We start from the raw sequence: 17,324 nt of genomic DNA on the forward strand, positions 1-17,324 counted from the left end.
GTGTGTACAGTAGATAAAACTAACCATCTCTGGAGATTTCTATTCTAGGGAAACAATTATGTCCACTGAATAACCCTATACTTCTACAAGGCCTTTAGAGAAAACTTGCTGTTCGTTTGGAGGACAGGCTCTGTGAAGGCTATTGCCATTGAATTTAGCTTGTCACTGTATTGATTAAGGTGAGATTATTTTTGCCCTTGATGTTGGTCCAATTTTTTATATTACAAAATCCTTCAGTACAGCAGATAGTGTCTGTAGAAGAAAGTGATTGGGTTTTTTTCCTGCATCATTTCCATCCAGTTTAGAAAAGGTAATGGTCTATATTTTTGTTATGCTTGACAATAAAGTGAACACAATCAGAAATAAGCACATGTTTAAATGTCTGTCTGAGCTGAGAAGGGAGACTGGGAAGCTGACACCTGCTAACCTGAGGATAATAAGTTCACCTACTCTGCAATTTCCTTTGTGGTTTTAGTGTCTCACATAATCATTGCAGATAATAGCAAATACTAATTAGCATTTGAGCAGATTTGGGGTTAGTTTTCATCTCACATATATCGATATAGCTCTACTGACTATAATCATTCATTCATTTATATCAGCTGACTATCTGGCAGTTTCTCTTCTCTGCATTTGCTGTCACTGCCAACAATGTATTTTGGAGTAGGAAAAAGTGAGGGAGGATCTGAGACTAAAGCAGTAAGTAAAGAGGAAAAAATACACACAATGGCAACCTGTCCCCTCAACCTCAATCAAAGATCTGGCAGTTGCAGGAAACTGATTAGCAGTGCTACGAGAAAAATACAGCTGTCCATTTCTCGTCTACAGGTGTTGCAGTAGGTATTCTATTGTCAGACAGCCAGGGTTTCGAATCAAAGTAATTATTTCTTGTAGAAAATAAAAAGTGTTATCTGTGTCGTTATAATAGCAATTACCCATCCGTAACAAGCTGGGCACTTGGAGAATACCATTATATCACTGAGTTTCTGACTCTGTAGTCATTAGATTTTCGGTTTTTGTTTCCACTTGATGTCAGGCATCTTCCATGCTGCCCAGTTAATTCCAGCTTCAGATGCTGTGTGCTTTGAGTGCTTCAGCTCTTGAGAGCACTAGACGAGATACCTGGCCTTTGAGCAGACTGTTTTAGTGGAGAAGTGAGAGAACCTGCTCTGTTACCCTGGTGGCAGTGAGCATTGAAATGGCAGTGCTCAATCTGTCATAGCCCAGAGGACAGAGCATCAATGCAGTAGGAAAGAGGAAATTTTCACAGAAACCGAACTGATCTAAAACTGAGTGAATGAGGGTTAGTCATACATGAAATGTGTTCTACCTGGCAACTTCAGAAACAACAGCTTGGAAATCTAGAAGGCAGCAGCATGTAGCAAATATGCCACTTATGTTCATTTGCAGGTAGAGGGCTGTATATATAATTTATTTAGTCTCAAGCTTGCAGGCAGCCAACCTCTAACCATTTAGTGCAGAAAGGCTCAATGGACATTTACTCTTTGTACTCCCACTCACTCTTGCAGCTCGGATTGAAATTAACTGGAGGTGTGAGCAGCCACTGTCCCTAGAAGATCATGTGCCTCTGGTATTTATCATAGCGATTAAAACATACACTGAACCAAACTGCATGCAGACAGAGTACTTTCTTCCCAAAGTGCAATGAGAATGAGTTCTCAAGGAGAAGCCCCCATACATGGTTTGGAGTCGACAAAAGGGATTGTAGCAGGGGACTACATGGGAAAGGCCTGAGTTCCCAGCCTCTGTGAGGATCGTCAAGACACAGAAATGGTCTCAGAAGCAAATGGCTTCAGCATGACAGCAGCGTGTGCTGGTTTGATTCACCTCTGTTGCTTGGCTACCTGCCTTCCAGGTGTGTGCCAAGGGTTGATGCCTCTTCTGACATTCAGATCCTGGAACGATGCTGGTGTTCAGTGGCAGGTGGGGAACTGTACACTACAGGGACATACATTCTTTTCTTTTTGCATCCTGAAATTTCTCTCACATTTTTTTCTAAGCCAAATCCTGGTCCTATTGTGTTTGCCACTGAATTTCTGGTGTTGGATAAGTTTACGCAACAATTACATGGACGTTAATTAAGAAGTAGTACAGATTTTGGTTTTGTGTGTTAGAGGCATGAAATATTTTTTTTGTTACTTCAGTTCTCAAATTTGATTGCTGCAGAAGACAGCTGATCATATATTTAACAAATGTAAAACAATAATAATTCATTGACAAAAAAAATTATTGGCAAAACAGGTTCAGTGTATGCATCCAATCTGTAATGAGTGATAATTAAAAAAACCAAACAACCCAACGCTTTTGCTAAGGAAAGGAAGTCTGATTTGATCATCCAAGATTGATTAGACAAGCTGACCTAGGATTGAACAGAAAGGTAATAATTTGAGTAATTATGACATCACCCACCCACATATCTCATATATTCTTTTACATTAACCGTTCCCATCAGACAGGCTGTTGTCTGATCTCTTCAAGTTGAAATGATCGTATCTGAATGCCTTACTATGAATAGCATCATGGACTGGCTCAGAGGAGTTAGGTGACCTAGCTAACCTGAGGCACAGAAAGGTCAGGGGTTTAACCAAGCACCTTGGCTTCTACTGCTTTATTTAAAAACACTTGTTAAAAGGAATCCTTATTTCCCTCCTGCCATGCTACTCCTGTTAGATGAAGTACATTTAGTGTAACTGCAGTGAGCAATGAGATCTGTTCTCTTCTGAGTCCAAGGTGGTGTCTCTGCCCTGTGGTATGCCGCAACACCGAGATGCTCTGTTTGCAGGCTGCTTCAGGATCTCTGCAAGGTGCATTAGTGTCTTGCCCAGGATGACTTCTCTAGGTTGCAAACAGAGATCATATTCTCATTGCTTGTTTATTCTTATATGTGAACTTGTGAATGCCTTATGCATTTTTCATCTGAGAAAAATGTTTGCTTTGAGAACAAGAATATGACTAGGTATTTTAGCGCACTCCGGAAAGCTGCAGAACATGCTGGAGGATTCACCCCAGGAAGACCAGAAGGGAGACTCTAACCCTGACTTCCTAGAGGGAAAGTTCAAGGGCTGACATAAGGGATTTTGAAGGGAAAAATTTTGACCTCAGTTTATAATGTTTAACATTTTAATGTAATAAATGTTGTGGCTTTGGATGGGGAATTTAGATTCGAAAATAAGGAAATATTTGCATAATGGAAATGCAGCTCTTTCAACTGGTGGCCCTGACTGCTGGGTAGCAGTGGGCTTATTGTGCTGTACGGAAATACATCCCACCTCAAAACATACCTAAAAATGGAGCAGTGTTCAAATGGCAGTGGTTTGCTTAACTGCTGCTTTCTGCCCTGCTTACACTTTTCTTTTTACTAATTTAAAGACACACAACTTTGCTTGTCAGGAAGGGCTAGAAAATAAAATTGGTGACTCCACCTGATGCACTCAGCTCCCTGATGTATCTTCCCTAGGACATTCTCATTAACTTTTCAAAGTCTCTGTGTTTGGTGGAATCACTGTAGGAGGTTCATATATTATAGATGAAGTAAATAGCTCCTATCCCACGACTGCATGGAGAATGAGAGGGAAAAAAAATCAGAATGTGTTTGACAATCCCTTGTACGTTGAGCAGTGAGTAGTAGCAAGTAGAACTGTTTTGATAAAACCAAGAAAATCCACAGACTGTTACTTTTTTCCTAAAACATTAGCTCTTCTGAGAAGAGATATTTCCAGCAATTTGGAGTCCAGCCTAGAGCACACAGACAGCCAACCTCTAGCCATGTAGTGCAGAAAGGCTCACTGGATATTTTCTCTTTGGGCACCCTTTTTCTCTTGCACCTGAATGAAATTAACTGGAGGTGTGAGTAGCCACTGTACCTTGAAGACCACATGCCTCTTGTCCTTGTCACAGCCATAAAAAGTAATGAAGAACTCAATGAAAAGTAACACAATGATGGTGAAAATGAAGAGGCAGTCTATATATCATGGAATCATTTCTTTCTGTCTACCTTTATTTTACTAGACTATTCATGCTATAGCTGAAAGGTGACCATCAAAATACCATGAACTTTTTCAAAGGTGGATAAAGTGTCAACAAAAGGAAGTTAATTAGTATTATGAAGATTTGCACAGTACATTCTCTTTTCTTTGACTATATCCAAAGCTTTAGAGGATAACTTACTGGCCTTGTGTTACAATGATTTGTACTACCCGGATATGTTCATCAGGTCATGGATGGTCATTGCTTCTTTGTGATGTAGTAATTTATGCAGCTTTCACCATATCTGTGTTCCCTATTGAGAGTAAAGCTCTGTCTGTGAGAAACAGATACATAATACAGTAAAGGATAGATATTTTTGATACTTGTAAGTTGCAGTTGATTTTCTTGATCTCAGTCTTGACCTCCATCTTGGCTGTGTACTTTGTTTCAAGAGCATAATTACTATTTTATTTCCAGAAGTCTTGTTCCAAAGTGATTTTTCCCCCCCCACTTGACTTAATAAGCTAAAAAGTAATTTAGGTTTTCAGGTTGTCCTTAAAGTCTTTGCCAAGTACCCCCATAAAGCCCACATATTCTTCTGCAAAAAACAATTGCCCTAAGAGTACATCCTGCATCCTTCTGGCTATGTCTAAATATCTGCTTGTAGTCCTTAGCATATGAAAATTGTAAATGTTTAGAAATAACAAATATTTGCTTCATTAGGAAGGAGACTGCACATTTTTATAGCTGAATGGCAAATTAGTAATGATTCTCCTAACGATTCCTAGTAGTTCTATGTGACATCATAGAAAATTTTATTGCTATAAAAGTACATTTTGTAGTTTTACCTCTACAATATTTACACATTGGTAAAAGTGCTAGTAATTGTATAGCTTATTTAATTGAGGCAAATAAATTGTGTTACACAGAATGAACAACAATCTGTGTGGCTGCTTTTAATACAAGTGTATTTCCATCCATATGATGGAAGAAACTTTCTTCTTTCCTGACATGTAATATGATAGGTTTTATATTGCTCCAGATATGTTTGATTTGTTATAAGACAAGAAGTTGGAAAAAATAATGAATACTGAAGAAAAAAAATCTGTGCCAAGAAAGCTTGATTTTCCTTTAGAAAATAATGTGAGCTAACACCAGCTTAGGTAATCGCACACACTTTTTGATGTGATATTAGTGGATCCAACCCTGGTCTCAGGCCTATGCTGTGATTTTTACTTAAGTTTTTTGGATTTCTTTTTTTTTTTTTTTTTTTTTTTTAACATTCTCAGCAGCCTCAGCCTATGTTTCAGGCTCTGAACAGCCACTACAGAAGTGTCCAGAAGCTTCTGATCCCTTCATACTTTTTGGACAGAAACCAACAGAACCATGCACGCCTTGATGCTTCAATCCACCAAGACTTCCATATATGCCCCCACTGTCATTTAAGATCAGTCTTGTGTACTTTCCTATTCTGTCAAAATTGTAACGTACATCATAATCTCCACCAAGGTCATCCACACTGTTTTTTGGGACGTGCCTTCTGGGAATCAGTAAACAGATTGCTACAGGTCTTTTAGGTTTCTCTCCAGTTATGGGTAGAAGGAGCACAGAGTGGTCTGAAAGGTATAAATGGGGAATTATAGAATTGTTAGTAGAGGATTTCTGTGCCCAAAGCCTACTTTTCTGGGAAAACTGCAAGCACTGAGGTATAAACTGAGAAATTAGCTGGTTTAACTTCATAACCAATGTCTTAGTATGGCTTTTGTGCTTGCGTAGAATCATTATCTAGGAGCCTTTACTGTAAATGTCCAATTTTTTTAGAGCAGTTTTAAAGTAAAGTCTTAAATTTCCTGTTCAAAATAAAGAAATAACTGATCTGAAAACCAGGAGATAGCATTTCCATTTTCCTTCAGTATGACCAGAGGAGCTGTAGGAACTGTGTTGCCACTGTCCACTCAAGTAGAAGAGCCACAGTTCTGGCCTGTATGTCATGGCAATATCCCAGAAAGTCTTGCAGCTTTGGCCAGACTTCTGTGGTTTCGGTCTGTGGCATCTTCTTCTGTAGTAAGTTATTTTCCGGGAGACTGGAAAACTGTATGAGCACCAGCATATAGAAGGCTGTCAAACTGACCATCCAAATTCAAAGACAGATGTTGGTAGTGTCTTGAAGAGCTATTTTGTCACTGCCTTTCTCACTGCTCTTTTCCTCACTACTTTCAAGGATGCACTAGATATGTGTAAAGCTTAAATATTCTGTGATTACTGCATGCTTGTCTGAAACACTAGCAGTGAGCCTAGATAAAAATGCCACCTTGAATCATACTATGTGGTGCCATCCTACAGGTACAGCACACTCCAGTGTGACACAGAACAGTTCAATGCACTCCTGTACTAGCTAAATAAGGAAACAGAAATAACCCATAATTTCAAACAATGTGCCATCGGTGGGAAAGAAATTGCAGCAGAAAAAATATTATTACTCTCTTCTTTTTCAAGAAATAAGTTCTTTCATTCTGTCCCTCTTCTCATCCTTTTCCTTTAAGGGACATACCCCACCTAGTGATTTTTTTTTTCCAAGAGATGGTTGAATGGATCAGAATAAACTGAATGCAGAAAGATTATCCTCTCATCTATCAAGTCATGAGTCCAGGTATGAGAAAAGCAGAAGACCCAAACCAGGGCAGTGTGGCTGGGTTGGCTGCTGATGCAAGAAATGAAATGGGACTCTTGAGTATCCAAACACCAGTGCTTGAGATGGGTTCCTATGATCTTTCTACTACCATGCCAGGGATCTTCTTGCTTATATACACCACTGCTTTTGAAATACCTGCTCACCTGCTCAGTTGCTACAGCCATGAAGACCTCTCTAGAGAAGATAGTTTAATCCTTGAGTGGCCTTGTGTCTGGTGTCATCCTATTTTGGTGGAAAAGAGAATGAAAATATATAGAAAAATGTAATAGAGCAATAGAATAAGAAATAACAAGGGAGAGAATGTTCAGAGTTTAGAATAGAAGAGAGGGACACTGAGATCAGTAAACTGGGATAAAATCAAGTTTTAGAGCTGAAACAATGGAAGAGAAAGGACAGTATCTCTTTGGGTGAGGAGCCTTTTCTACGAGACAAGCTTTTCACTGCTATGGGGTCACAGTGCTGTTTCTGGCCTGCAGCATACTTTCGTAGGCTCCTCCTTGTCTTTGGGTCATTAATTTTCGCATTTCAGGAATCCACGCTTCAGTCACCTGCATGCAGGTATATTGTTCATCATGTCTTTGTCACCTGAGCAAGAAGGTTCCTGCTGAAGCAGGATATATGCTGGAAATTAGAAAAAAATCAAAGTTTAACCATGACCTTGAGAGAGAAAAATGAAGATTTTTCAGATGGTCATGGGCAGTCAGTCATCTTTTCTACTTTCAATCAAGAAATGAGAAAGTGTGATATATTTGAGAAAATACTCAAAGAAGATGAGTGGAAGCTTTTGGGCAGCTCTTGAAATAACTTGTTGGCCTTTCCTTGATCAGAGTTGCTTACTTAAAAAAAAAAAAAAAAGGATTGTTAATTTTAACTGTCAGTGTATTTGTATGTGTTAGGGTTAAAAAAAATGTTAAAAGTACCTTGAGTGAAACTTCAGTTCACATGTGACATCTGAAACTATGTAAGAAAGTCAGAAGTACCATCAAGATATTACCTTTGTGAAGTGTTTACATTTATATCTTCCTCTGCTGCTTGGGAGTCATCCTGAGTAGTTCACAGCACATAAAAAATTTTTCTTTGCTGACTAGTTGTGAAAGGTAAGCGGTTTTCATAAGCAATGAAATAATGAGATACCTTTACAAAATAAGACCTTTGAATTATTCCATCTGCCCATAAGGTATAAGAATTTGTAAAGCATTTCAGTAAAACAATAGAAAATAATTTTAGTGCTCTATTTTCTTCCTTTTGCTGTGCTGCTTTAATTCCATGAACAAAGAGACTGAAAAGCTTAATATGTTTGGATCATCACTAATCAGTATGACAGTGAAACCCAGATGCTCATCAGCAGACTGCACAGGGTGATAAAATCATTTCCCTTAAATTCATTACAGTTTTCTTTATCCATATAGGCAAGTTTGCTGATGACACCTAGCTGTGTGGTGTGGTGGACACGCTGGAGGGAAGGGATGCCATCCAGAGGGACCTTGACAGGCTTGAGAGGTGGGCCCATGAGAACTTCATGAAGTTCAACAAGGCCAAGTGCAAGGTCCTGCACATGGGTCGGGGCAATTCCAAGCACAACTACAGGCTGGGCAGAGAATGGATTGAGAGCAGCCCTGAGGAGAAGGACTTGGAGGTGTTGGTGAATAAGAAGCTCAACATGACCTGGCAAAAAACCCAGAAAGCTAACCATATCTTGGGATGCATCACAAGAAGCGTGGCCAGAAACATAAAGGGAGGTGATCCTGCCCCTCTACTCTGCTCTCGTGAGACCCCACCTGGAGTACTGCGTCCAGCTCTGGGGGCCCCAGTACAAGAACAACATGGAGCTGTTGGAGCAAGTCCAGAGGAGGGCCATGAAGCTGATCAGAGGGCTGGAGCACCTCTCCTATGAAGACAGACTGAGCGAGTCAGGCTTGTTCAGCCTGGAGAAGACAAGGCTCCAGGGAGACCTTATTGCAACCTTCCAGTACCTAAAGGGGGTAGGCCTACAAGAAGTCTGGAGAGGAACTGTTTACAAGATCACGAAGTGATAGGACAAGGGGTAATGGCTTTAAACTGAAGACATTCTTTACTGTGAGGGTGCTGAGACACTGAACAAGTTGCCCAGAGGTTGTGGTTGCCCCATCCCTGGAAGTGTCCAAGGCCAGGCTGGATGAGGCTTTGCACAACCTGATCTAGTGGAGGGTGTTCTTGCCCACAGCAGGGGGGTTGGAACCCTTTCAAACCAAACCATTCTATGATTCTATGATTCTATGATTCTATGATAATTCTATAATTCTATGATTATCATAGCGCAAAGGTGTCACTTAATTCTTCATTCTTTTGCAGAATCTAATGAAGATCTTTTGCTCTGCTTTAAGCAGTAGGTTCAGAGCTCACTTGAAGTGTCTGTACATAGGCAAACCCCTCAAATGATTACCTAGAGGTAGGAGGAAAATCAGTAAGACTCTTTTGAGAACAAGTTAAGCTTGTTTTCTTCCTTTTAAATAAGAATTCTTAATTTGAGGGTTTCTAGCACATATTGTTTAATGTCAATGAACAGCAAAGTTTCCTTATAATGCATTAGTACTAGGTCAGTGAGTTTTTCCAGCCAATCTGTTTCCTTTTCTCTTTAGCATAAATACCCTCAAATACAAAGTATGAAACGTGATTGCTGAGACACTTCTAATCCCTGCCATCATATGGATGAACTTGATTAACCTATGTTTAACTGAGATTGAAAATAAATTTAAAAAACAATGGAAAACATTCTGTTCATCTGGCAACTTATATAAACCAGCACTATTTTAGCTATTACACATGAGCTAATTTATTACTGATGTGGTAGAAAAGTGTATATTTGTGCTTACCCACAAATATATATGATGTATGGATCGCTCTGATACAGGATGCGAACCAATGCAGAAGTTCACTAAGATATGTGGAGTTTAGCAGAAGGAAAGGATCTCATCAGAGCCTGTATGTGATCAATTGCCATCATGCAAATTTTATATTAGCTGTATGCATACATTAGATGTCATCAAATGTACATGTACACATGCCCGACTTGGAAGCCTGATACAGTGCAGAATATAAAAACATAAACCTCTAAATGATTCACAGATTCGCAGATTCAATTGCAGCATCCTATTTCTAGCAGCAGTAGCTCAATCTTAAAAAAGCCTTGGGGCATCTATGTGAGAGAAGCTGGCATTTTATATTTTAAGCATAGATCTAAAACGCTGTATACTTTTGCATTATGACAACTTACACTGCGAAGTGAGAGATGGCACCAGAGGATGTCTGTGTTGAAAGGTTGCTCAGGTGGAAAGCATGATCTCATGAAGGACTCAGCAAAGAGGGCAGAGATCTCAACTGCTAAAGATGAATCAAGACAGTAAGAACAGAACTGAACTAGAGTTGCAAAATTTGGATCTGGTGTTAGATTTCAAGCATTTCAAGCTAGACTCTGAGGAAGTCCATTCTGCACACCTACAGTGGCAGAGAAGCAGATCCAGCTGCCACCATGCAAGTGACACAATGTAGGAGCCTGGACCTCTCCAAGAGTTACAGGGCCCGTATATACTGGAGTACAGAAGTCCTCCCCATTATGTTTGAACAAAGGCATACATCATACGGCTAAAATGTGTGACAAGTGTAGATTTATTCAGATGACTGGGGATGCACTTTGGTGATCGAGTCATTCAAAATATGAGACTAGGGTGAGGACAGAAATCTACCTCAGCTGCTGCACAGATATATCTGATATATATATATATATACTGTGAACAGTGAAATTTGTGAGTGCTTACGTTCTCTGGAGTCACAAGTGTAATTTCATGGAAATTACATGGACTCTGCTCCACACCTATTGCTTGGACCTTATTTTAGAAATCATCATCATGCTTACATGTCATTGCATTAGCAGCCTGAAAATTATCCTGCTTACCTTCTTCAAAACATAGGACTTCGGTTTATTATTTTCTTCAAAATATCCCTACTCTCAAATCTTTGGCAGACCAAGACAGGTAATATAATCCCTAGGTTTATTGGGTGGAACTGGGCAGCTACAAGCTAGAACGAATGGCACAGGACTGTCAATTGTTTTAGGGTCTACAATGGGAAAGAACAATTTTGAGTACAATGAATGCCCTGCATTTCCTGTCACATGTCCAGCAGTTTATGCCCTTATTTGGAGAGATACAGCCAGCTCATGGTGTAATACATGCTCTGAGCACATTGCAATGAATTATTGGATCCTAATGGGAGGTACCTGAGAAATTTTAATCTTTGGGCACTAACTGTAATGGCTTGGCAGCTTATGCTTTGAAGATACCTATAGTTAACTGCCATACCCAACTACTGTTTCTGTTCTTCCAAGACAGGCATAATGAGTCGCCTGTACAGTATGTGAAGGTCTTCTCAGCCTTGGAATCAGTGCCATCTTCTACAGCTGTACTCAGTTTATAAGCAGCTCTGTAGGTTGCTTAAATAGCTTTTTATATACACCAATGTCACAAATTAAAGGTAAAACCTCTAGTTATTTAGCTCTCGAAGTAACATTTTCAGGTCAGAAAATGGGGTTGAATGGGCCCATGCAGTAGAAAGTCTGTATAGAAGGAACAGCATCTCCCATAAAGCACAGACGTTATGGCAACCAGTCCTGATTGCATGCATCCTCCACCAGGGGAATTTATGTGGATGTGAGAGCTGCCCTTCCTTAGATTGTGTCTTCATGCTCTTTTAAGCACAGCAGCTCACATTAACTAAAGAGGGTTAAAATGAGCCATCTTTCTTCTGAGGGGCAATTGGTTTTCATAGACTGCTTGGTTACCTCCACGCTGTTTTTCTCAGCTGGGCCAGGCTGAGCCTTTAAAGCCTTTTCCCATGCAAGAAGAACAGCACAGCTGCCCCTCTTTTAGCACATTCCTCTTGTTGGCCACAGCCTGGGAGCTTTCCCCAGCTTCCCCTGCCACAGAGTAAGCTCATTCCCAGGACTTCTGATCCCCTGGGGCCTGCCTGTGCCTTCACATTTTCTAAAAGCATCCATTCCCCAGTGAAGGTTACGAGACATCATAGCAGGTCTTTATTTCCCTTTATTCCTTAGGGTCTGAAATACATCAGGAAGAGTACAGAGTTGACCAACCTGGGTTGAGAAATGCCCTTTGCAGTGACATTTGGGCTGTAGATTTCTTGTGCATTGATGATTCATGGAAGAAGACCATGATGTATCATCATGTTAGGTCTATTTATGATTATCATGCTCTGGCATGCCCTTTGCTCAGGGTTTGTAGCAGATGCTTTAATGATTTGTCAGAGATTAAAGACCATGATCTGAACAATATAATTTTTTGTGGTAATTGCATATTATCAAAAGAAGAGTCTTTGAAGGATCTCTTTTTTGGCCTGTCATTTTCTTTCTGTGGTTATCGTTTTATCTAGACTTGTTACTGTGGATTTTTTTTGACTCACATCAAGAATAGTCCCACACATTTCTTTGACAAAACCTTTTGAAATGTTCCATTGCTGCATCTTTCATTCATTTCCAGCAGCTAAAGTTGATGAAAAACAGATACTGTACCAAATGTTTATGTGACATACAGAATACTAATGACTGTTTAATACCAGCTAATAGCAAACTATCATTGAAAGTCAACCAACCTGATGATGAGGAAAGTATCTCTATCTGCATGGGGAGAAAGAAGAAAAATGAAAAAATTAAAAGCAAGAAATTAATCTGGTACTGTGTGCAAACATATGTAAGAACTTAATTGAATTATCGTTTGAGCTGAGCAAATAATATGAAGCAAATAAGCTATTTAAGTTTAACCTTTTTCGTTTCATAAATTGCTTACGAGCTGCTTAAAATATACTTGTCATCATATATTATTCAGAAAATATTTTGGCAAAAAATTCTAGACAACTCTTATAAAGCACTGGAGCTAAACTTACCCGTATTTAAAATGCCAGCCCTCTTTTGACTTTAGTCAGGGCAGGCATTTAATAGGCATCTCCTTATAAAGAGCTGAAAATAAAGATTTGTCGTGATTTCCATCTTGCTTTCCTCTTCTGCTCCTTTAAGCAGGGGTTGTACGTCTATCACGATGAATTGGCTTAGCTGTAGCAATTCCAGTTTTTTGAGTTTCAAAAGTTCCAGATGCCCAAAACATAGCTATATGTATCTTACACTGCTGATCTACTTTGAAGACTAAGATGTAAGCATCTATACCGAGGTACCATGTAGGCAGCTCCTAAGATTGAGTGCACCCTCAGCAAGTTTGCTGACGACACCAAGCTTTGTGGTGCGGTCGACACGCTGGAGGAAAGGGTTGCTGTCCAGAGGAACTTTGACAGGCTTGAGAGATGGACCTGTGCAAACTGCATGAAGCTCAACAAGGCCAAGTGCAAGGTCCTGCACAGGGGTCAGGGCAATCCCAAGTGCAACTACAGACTGCGTGGAGAATGGATTGAAAGCAGCCCTGAGGAGAAGGACTTGGGGATGTTAGTTCATGAAAAGCTCAACATGAGCCAGCAATGCATGCCTGCAGCCCCGAAAGCCAACCGTGTCCTGGGCTGCATCAAAAAAAGCATGACCAGCAGGTCAAGGGAGGCGATTCTGCCCCTCTACTCTGCTCTCGTGAGACCCCACCTGGAGTACTGCATTCAGCTCTGGGGTCCCCAGTACAGAACAACATGGAGCTGTTGGAGCGAGTCCAGAGGAGGGCCACGAAGTTGATCAGAGGGCTGGAGCACCTCTCCTACGAAGACAGGCTGAGAGAGTTGGGCTTGTTCCTCCTCTCCAGGGAGACCTTATTGCAACCTTCCAGTACCTAAAGGGGTAGGCCTACAAGAAATCTGGAGAGGGACTGTTTACAAGATCATGTAGTGACAGGACAAGGGGTAATGGTTTTAAACTGAAAACATTCTTTACTGTGAGGGTGGTGAGGCACTGGAACAGGTTGCCCAGAGAAGCTGTGGATGCCCCATCCCTGGAAGTGTCCAGGGCCAGGTTGGATGAGGCTTTGCACAACCTGATCTAGTGGAGGGTGTTCCTGACCACAGCAGTGGGGTTGGAACTAGATGATCTTTAAGATGCCTACCAATCCAAACAATTCTATGATTCTATGATTCTAAAAGTACACCTTGGTTTCTGGTCTGAAAAGGTCTAAGCACTAGGTTATGAAGATAGAGGGAAACAGACACAAATACTGTGGCATTTCATTGGTCACTGTGCATTTCAGTCTTTGCACAGTGACACGAGTGTCCTGTAATGTATCACTGAGCTTCTGGAGCCCATCAGTCTTACTGACCAAGCTTATGAGAAGTCAGTAGCACATAATTAGAGAGAGTAAGGTCAAGCCTTGACTCAATGTCAAGTTTCTCCATAAGTACTGAGTACTTACATGCTTAGACCTGAAAACTGTTTAGTGGGAGTGTTACATGGTGAATTTATTCTTGGATTTGTGAAGGTCAAAGAAATTCTAAGGAAAAGTTAAAATGGTTTCTAACCAGAGCTGACAGACAGGACTGTGATATGATTTTCATGCAATGCTTTTAGTTTTCTAAGCTGCCAAGGAGACTCTCTTAGTCTGAACATGTCTGATCATGCTGATCATGTCTCTATTCGTTATGATCTTCTAAAGCAAGTTTTCTGAGAAATCCTTGAGAAATCTTAAAAAAAAAAAAAGCTACACATTAACCCATGTATTCTAACCCAAAGGTCACAAAGCCTTTCTAATATATTGCCTATAATGGGGATTAAGAAGCTAAATTTCTCTGCTGTACTTCGAAAATATATCCTTAGCAATATTCTAACTCTTTCTCTGCTTCCAACTGCCGATGCGTGGCCTTAGAAAAAAAGGATCAGAACATTCTAAGTCCAGGCATTTATTGAATTAGCAACAGGGGAAAATACTGTGTGGTTCTCAGAATTCATTTTACAAGGTTTGCCATCATCATGATGGTCCAATCGTGCAGAGAGAAAGGATTTGTGTTGCACAGGCAATAAGAATTTTACAGCATAATTAAAGTGTTTATGTTCTAGAAGGATTTTAAGGTTAACATTAATATATATTTGTTGTACCAATACATGCTGAGAATTTTTTATTAGAGACACTTTCAAATTTAAATTCATTGTAGCTTGGTTTGGTTTGGAATTTTTTCCCTAAATATGTATGCTGATTCTGAGTCATGAGCAGTCTATAGTGCCTTGAAATGCCATAGCACCAGGCATATCTGTGTGCCTAGAGATTTCAACAGTGGTCTTTCCAGTAATTATATGGAGAACTTATTTAGGCTTGTAGCTAGGAGAATGTTTACTGATGCTCTGCAGTGTATTCTCCATATCATCTATGGACATCTGGTCCACCAAAGTAGAGGAACTGCTGCTTGCCCTGTGAAACTGCTACATCAGCTACCCCAAATGTTCTTCTGTGGGGAATTTGTTAATTCATTCCTCATAACTATACTCAAATGTTAGTGCTCTGGCAAAGACATTCTGCCTCAGGTTAACTTTGTCAGGAAGAACCAAGTAAAGGTCCCTTTTGAAAGACACCATAGTTTCTTTGGACACTTGATGCATCAAACAGATTATCAAATATGACAAACACTATTTTCCTAAATTATTATTTGCAGTTTTTCATTCCCTGGCTATTTCCTAGGAAAAAAAATGTTGCTGTTAACTCTTTAGAAAAAATGCTGGCATTCAACATTAACAATTTTTCCACTTAAAAGATTTTCAATTAATCATTTAGATTACATTTCACCAAGCATACAAGTTTATTGAGATTCTTAAGCTGTTTGCTTATACTTGCTCAAAACTAGCCCATAACCTGTTGTTTCAAATGTCCCTGATGTAGGAATGAGCAGATCACATCAAGCAGAGTAAGAACTGACCAAGCATTTACTTGGTAGCTAAACACACGTTTGTGTACTTTCTGAAACACTTGCACAGTTATTTGTTATTTTTCATTATCTGACCCTGTTTGTCTTAGGACTTGACTGGGAGCAGATAAGGGGACAAAAATACTATTTTTGCGAAAGTTACAGCCTACCATGAGTAAAAAAATCCCACCAGGAATTTTCATCTTAATTTTATTGACATCAGTAATTACAGCTGCTCATCCGAGGTTTTATTTGAGCTTGCAAACCTCTCTAGCTTTATCCATCATGAGTCTAACCTTTCCTTGGTGTTCTCTGCACCCTCTGGAATTAACATACCCTTTTCTCCAGGTGTCACAAATCTGACATTGCTCTTCAGACTTTGCACATGCCCTCTCTTTCACCTTTATAATTCACAGGCAGCCCTTGCTCATTTGCTTCCTTTTGCTTTCCCATTTTGGCACCCTCACCGGCTCTCAGCATCTGAGAATCTCTCTTGTGAAATGCTAGTGGGGGCTGGCAACATTGAGATGAAAGACAAAATTATTTTCAACTCATAAGCTCTGATCATAACCCATAATAAGATTCATTATTATACTTCACCCTGACCCATATAATTTCCAATAAAAATCATATAAGAACTGCTTATCTAACACATTATTTAAGAAAAATAAAACCAGGGAATTTAGCATTTGAAAAAATACAGTCACAGAACAGAACTGAGAGAGGGAGACTCATGGGGGGAAAGCTCATTGCTAAGGATTAAACCTATAATAAGTCAGCAGTAGATACCAGTACTGTAATTACAGATGATATTAAAAAAAAGCATTAAGTATTTTAAGTCACAGAGACCTTTCAAGAAATTACTAGTAAACTAAAAGGTAGAACAAGGATCATCTCAGTTAATTGGCAGGATTTTTTTTTTCACAGGCAGTTTCTCAAGTGTCTGAGGGAGAGAGAGAGGAATAGAATATAGTCTTGAAAACTCTCTGGTGTAGTTCAGGTATTGGTTGCATGCTATGGCTAAGACAGAAAAAATCCAGTCCTGTGTGAGCAGGAAACTTGTCCCAGTTGACAACTAGCAACTTAAACAACATGTAGTGTTAACTTTTCTCTTCAAATTTGTAGATCCTAGGTGCTCCAGCCCTCTGGAGAAAGCAAACTCACTTGAAAACAGAGTACACTCTCAGAAGACTGGAATACTTCCAGAGAAATCGTAGAATAAGCAAGAAGCAAGCACTTCTAGTGTTTTCACCTTTTCTGATGAAGGCAGGACTTTCTACTTCATAACAATGTGGACAGCTGACAGATAAGCATTTCCTCCGAAACCTATACCTTCTAAGAATAAGGGACAGGGGAAAAAAAGACTGTTTTGTGAACTCTGCAGTATTTCATCTGTGAAGATATGCAACAATTGATTAAAGGTATTTCCTACCTGTACACCTGTCCTTTTCTGATTTACATGCAGAATTCTATGTCGGGGCATAAGTTTCTAACAGATGCAAATGTACATCCTTAAGAAGACACACACCCTCTCTCCAACATGCACACACATAACTATTTCTATTTAATTCTGTAGGGTTTCTCACTGGGGCTAGCAGAAAACAGTTAGGCCATAAATTACTTGCAAAAAAGAAGAAAACAAATTATAATTCAACCATTTTTTTATAGAACATATTGCTTTATATAGAAATAGTTGGTTTATAGCTGTCAGAGACTAATTGGTTCATTCCAGTCACAATGATTTATTTGTTAATGTTGCTGATTTGCAGACATACACAGC

The sequence above is a fragment of the Grus americana genome, chromosome 2, assembly GCF_028858705.1.
Source record: "Grus americana isolate bGruAme1 chromosome 2, bGruAme1.mat, whole genome shotgun sequence".
NCBI classification, from domain to species: Eukaryota; Metazoa; Chordata; class Aves; order Gruiformes; family Gruidae; genus Grus; species Grus americana.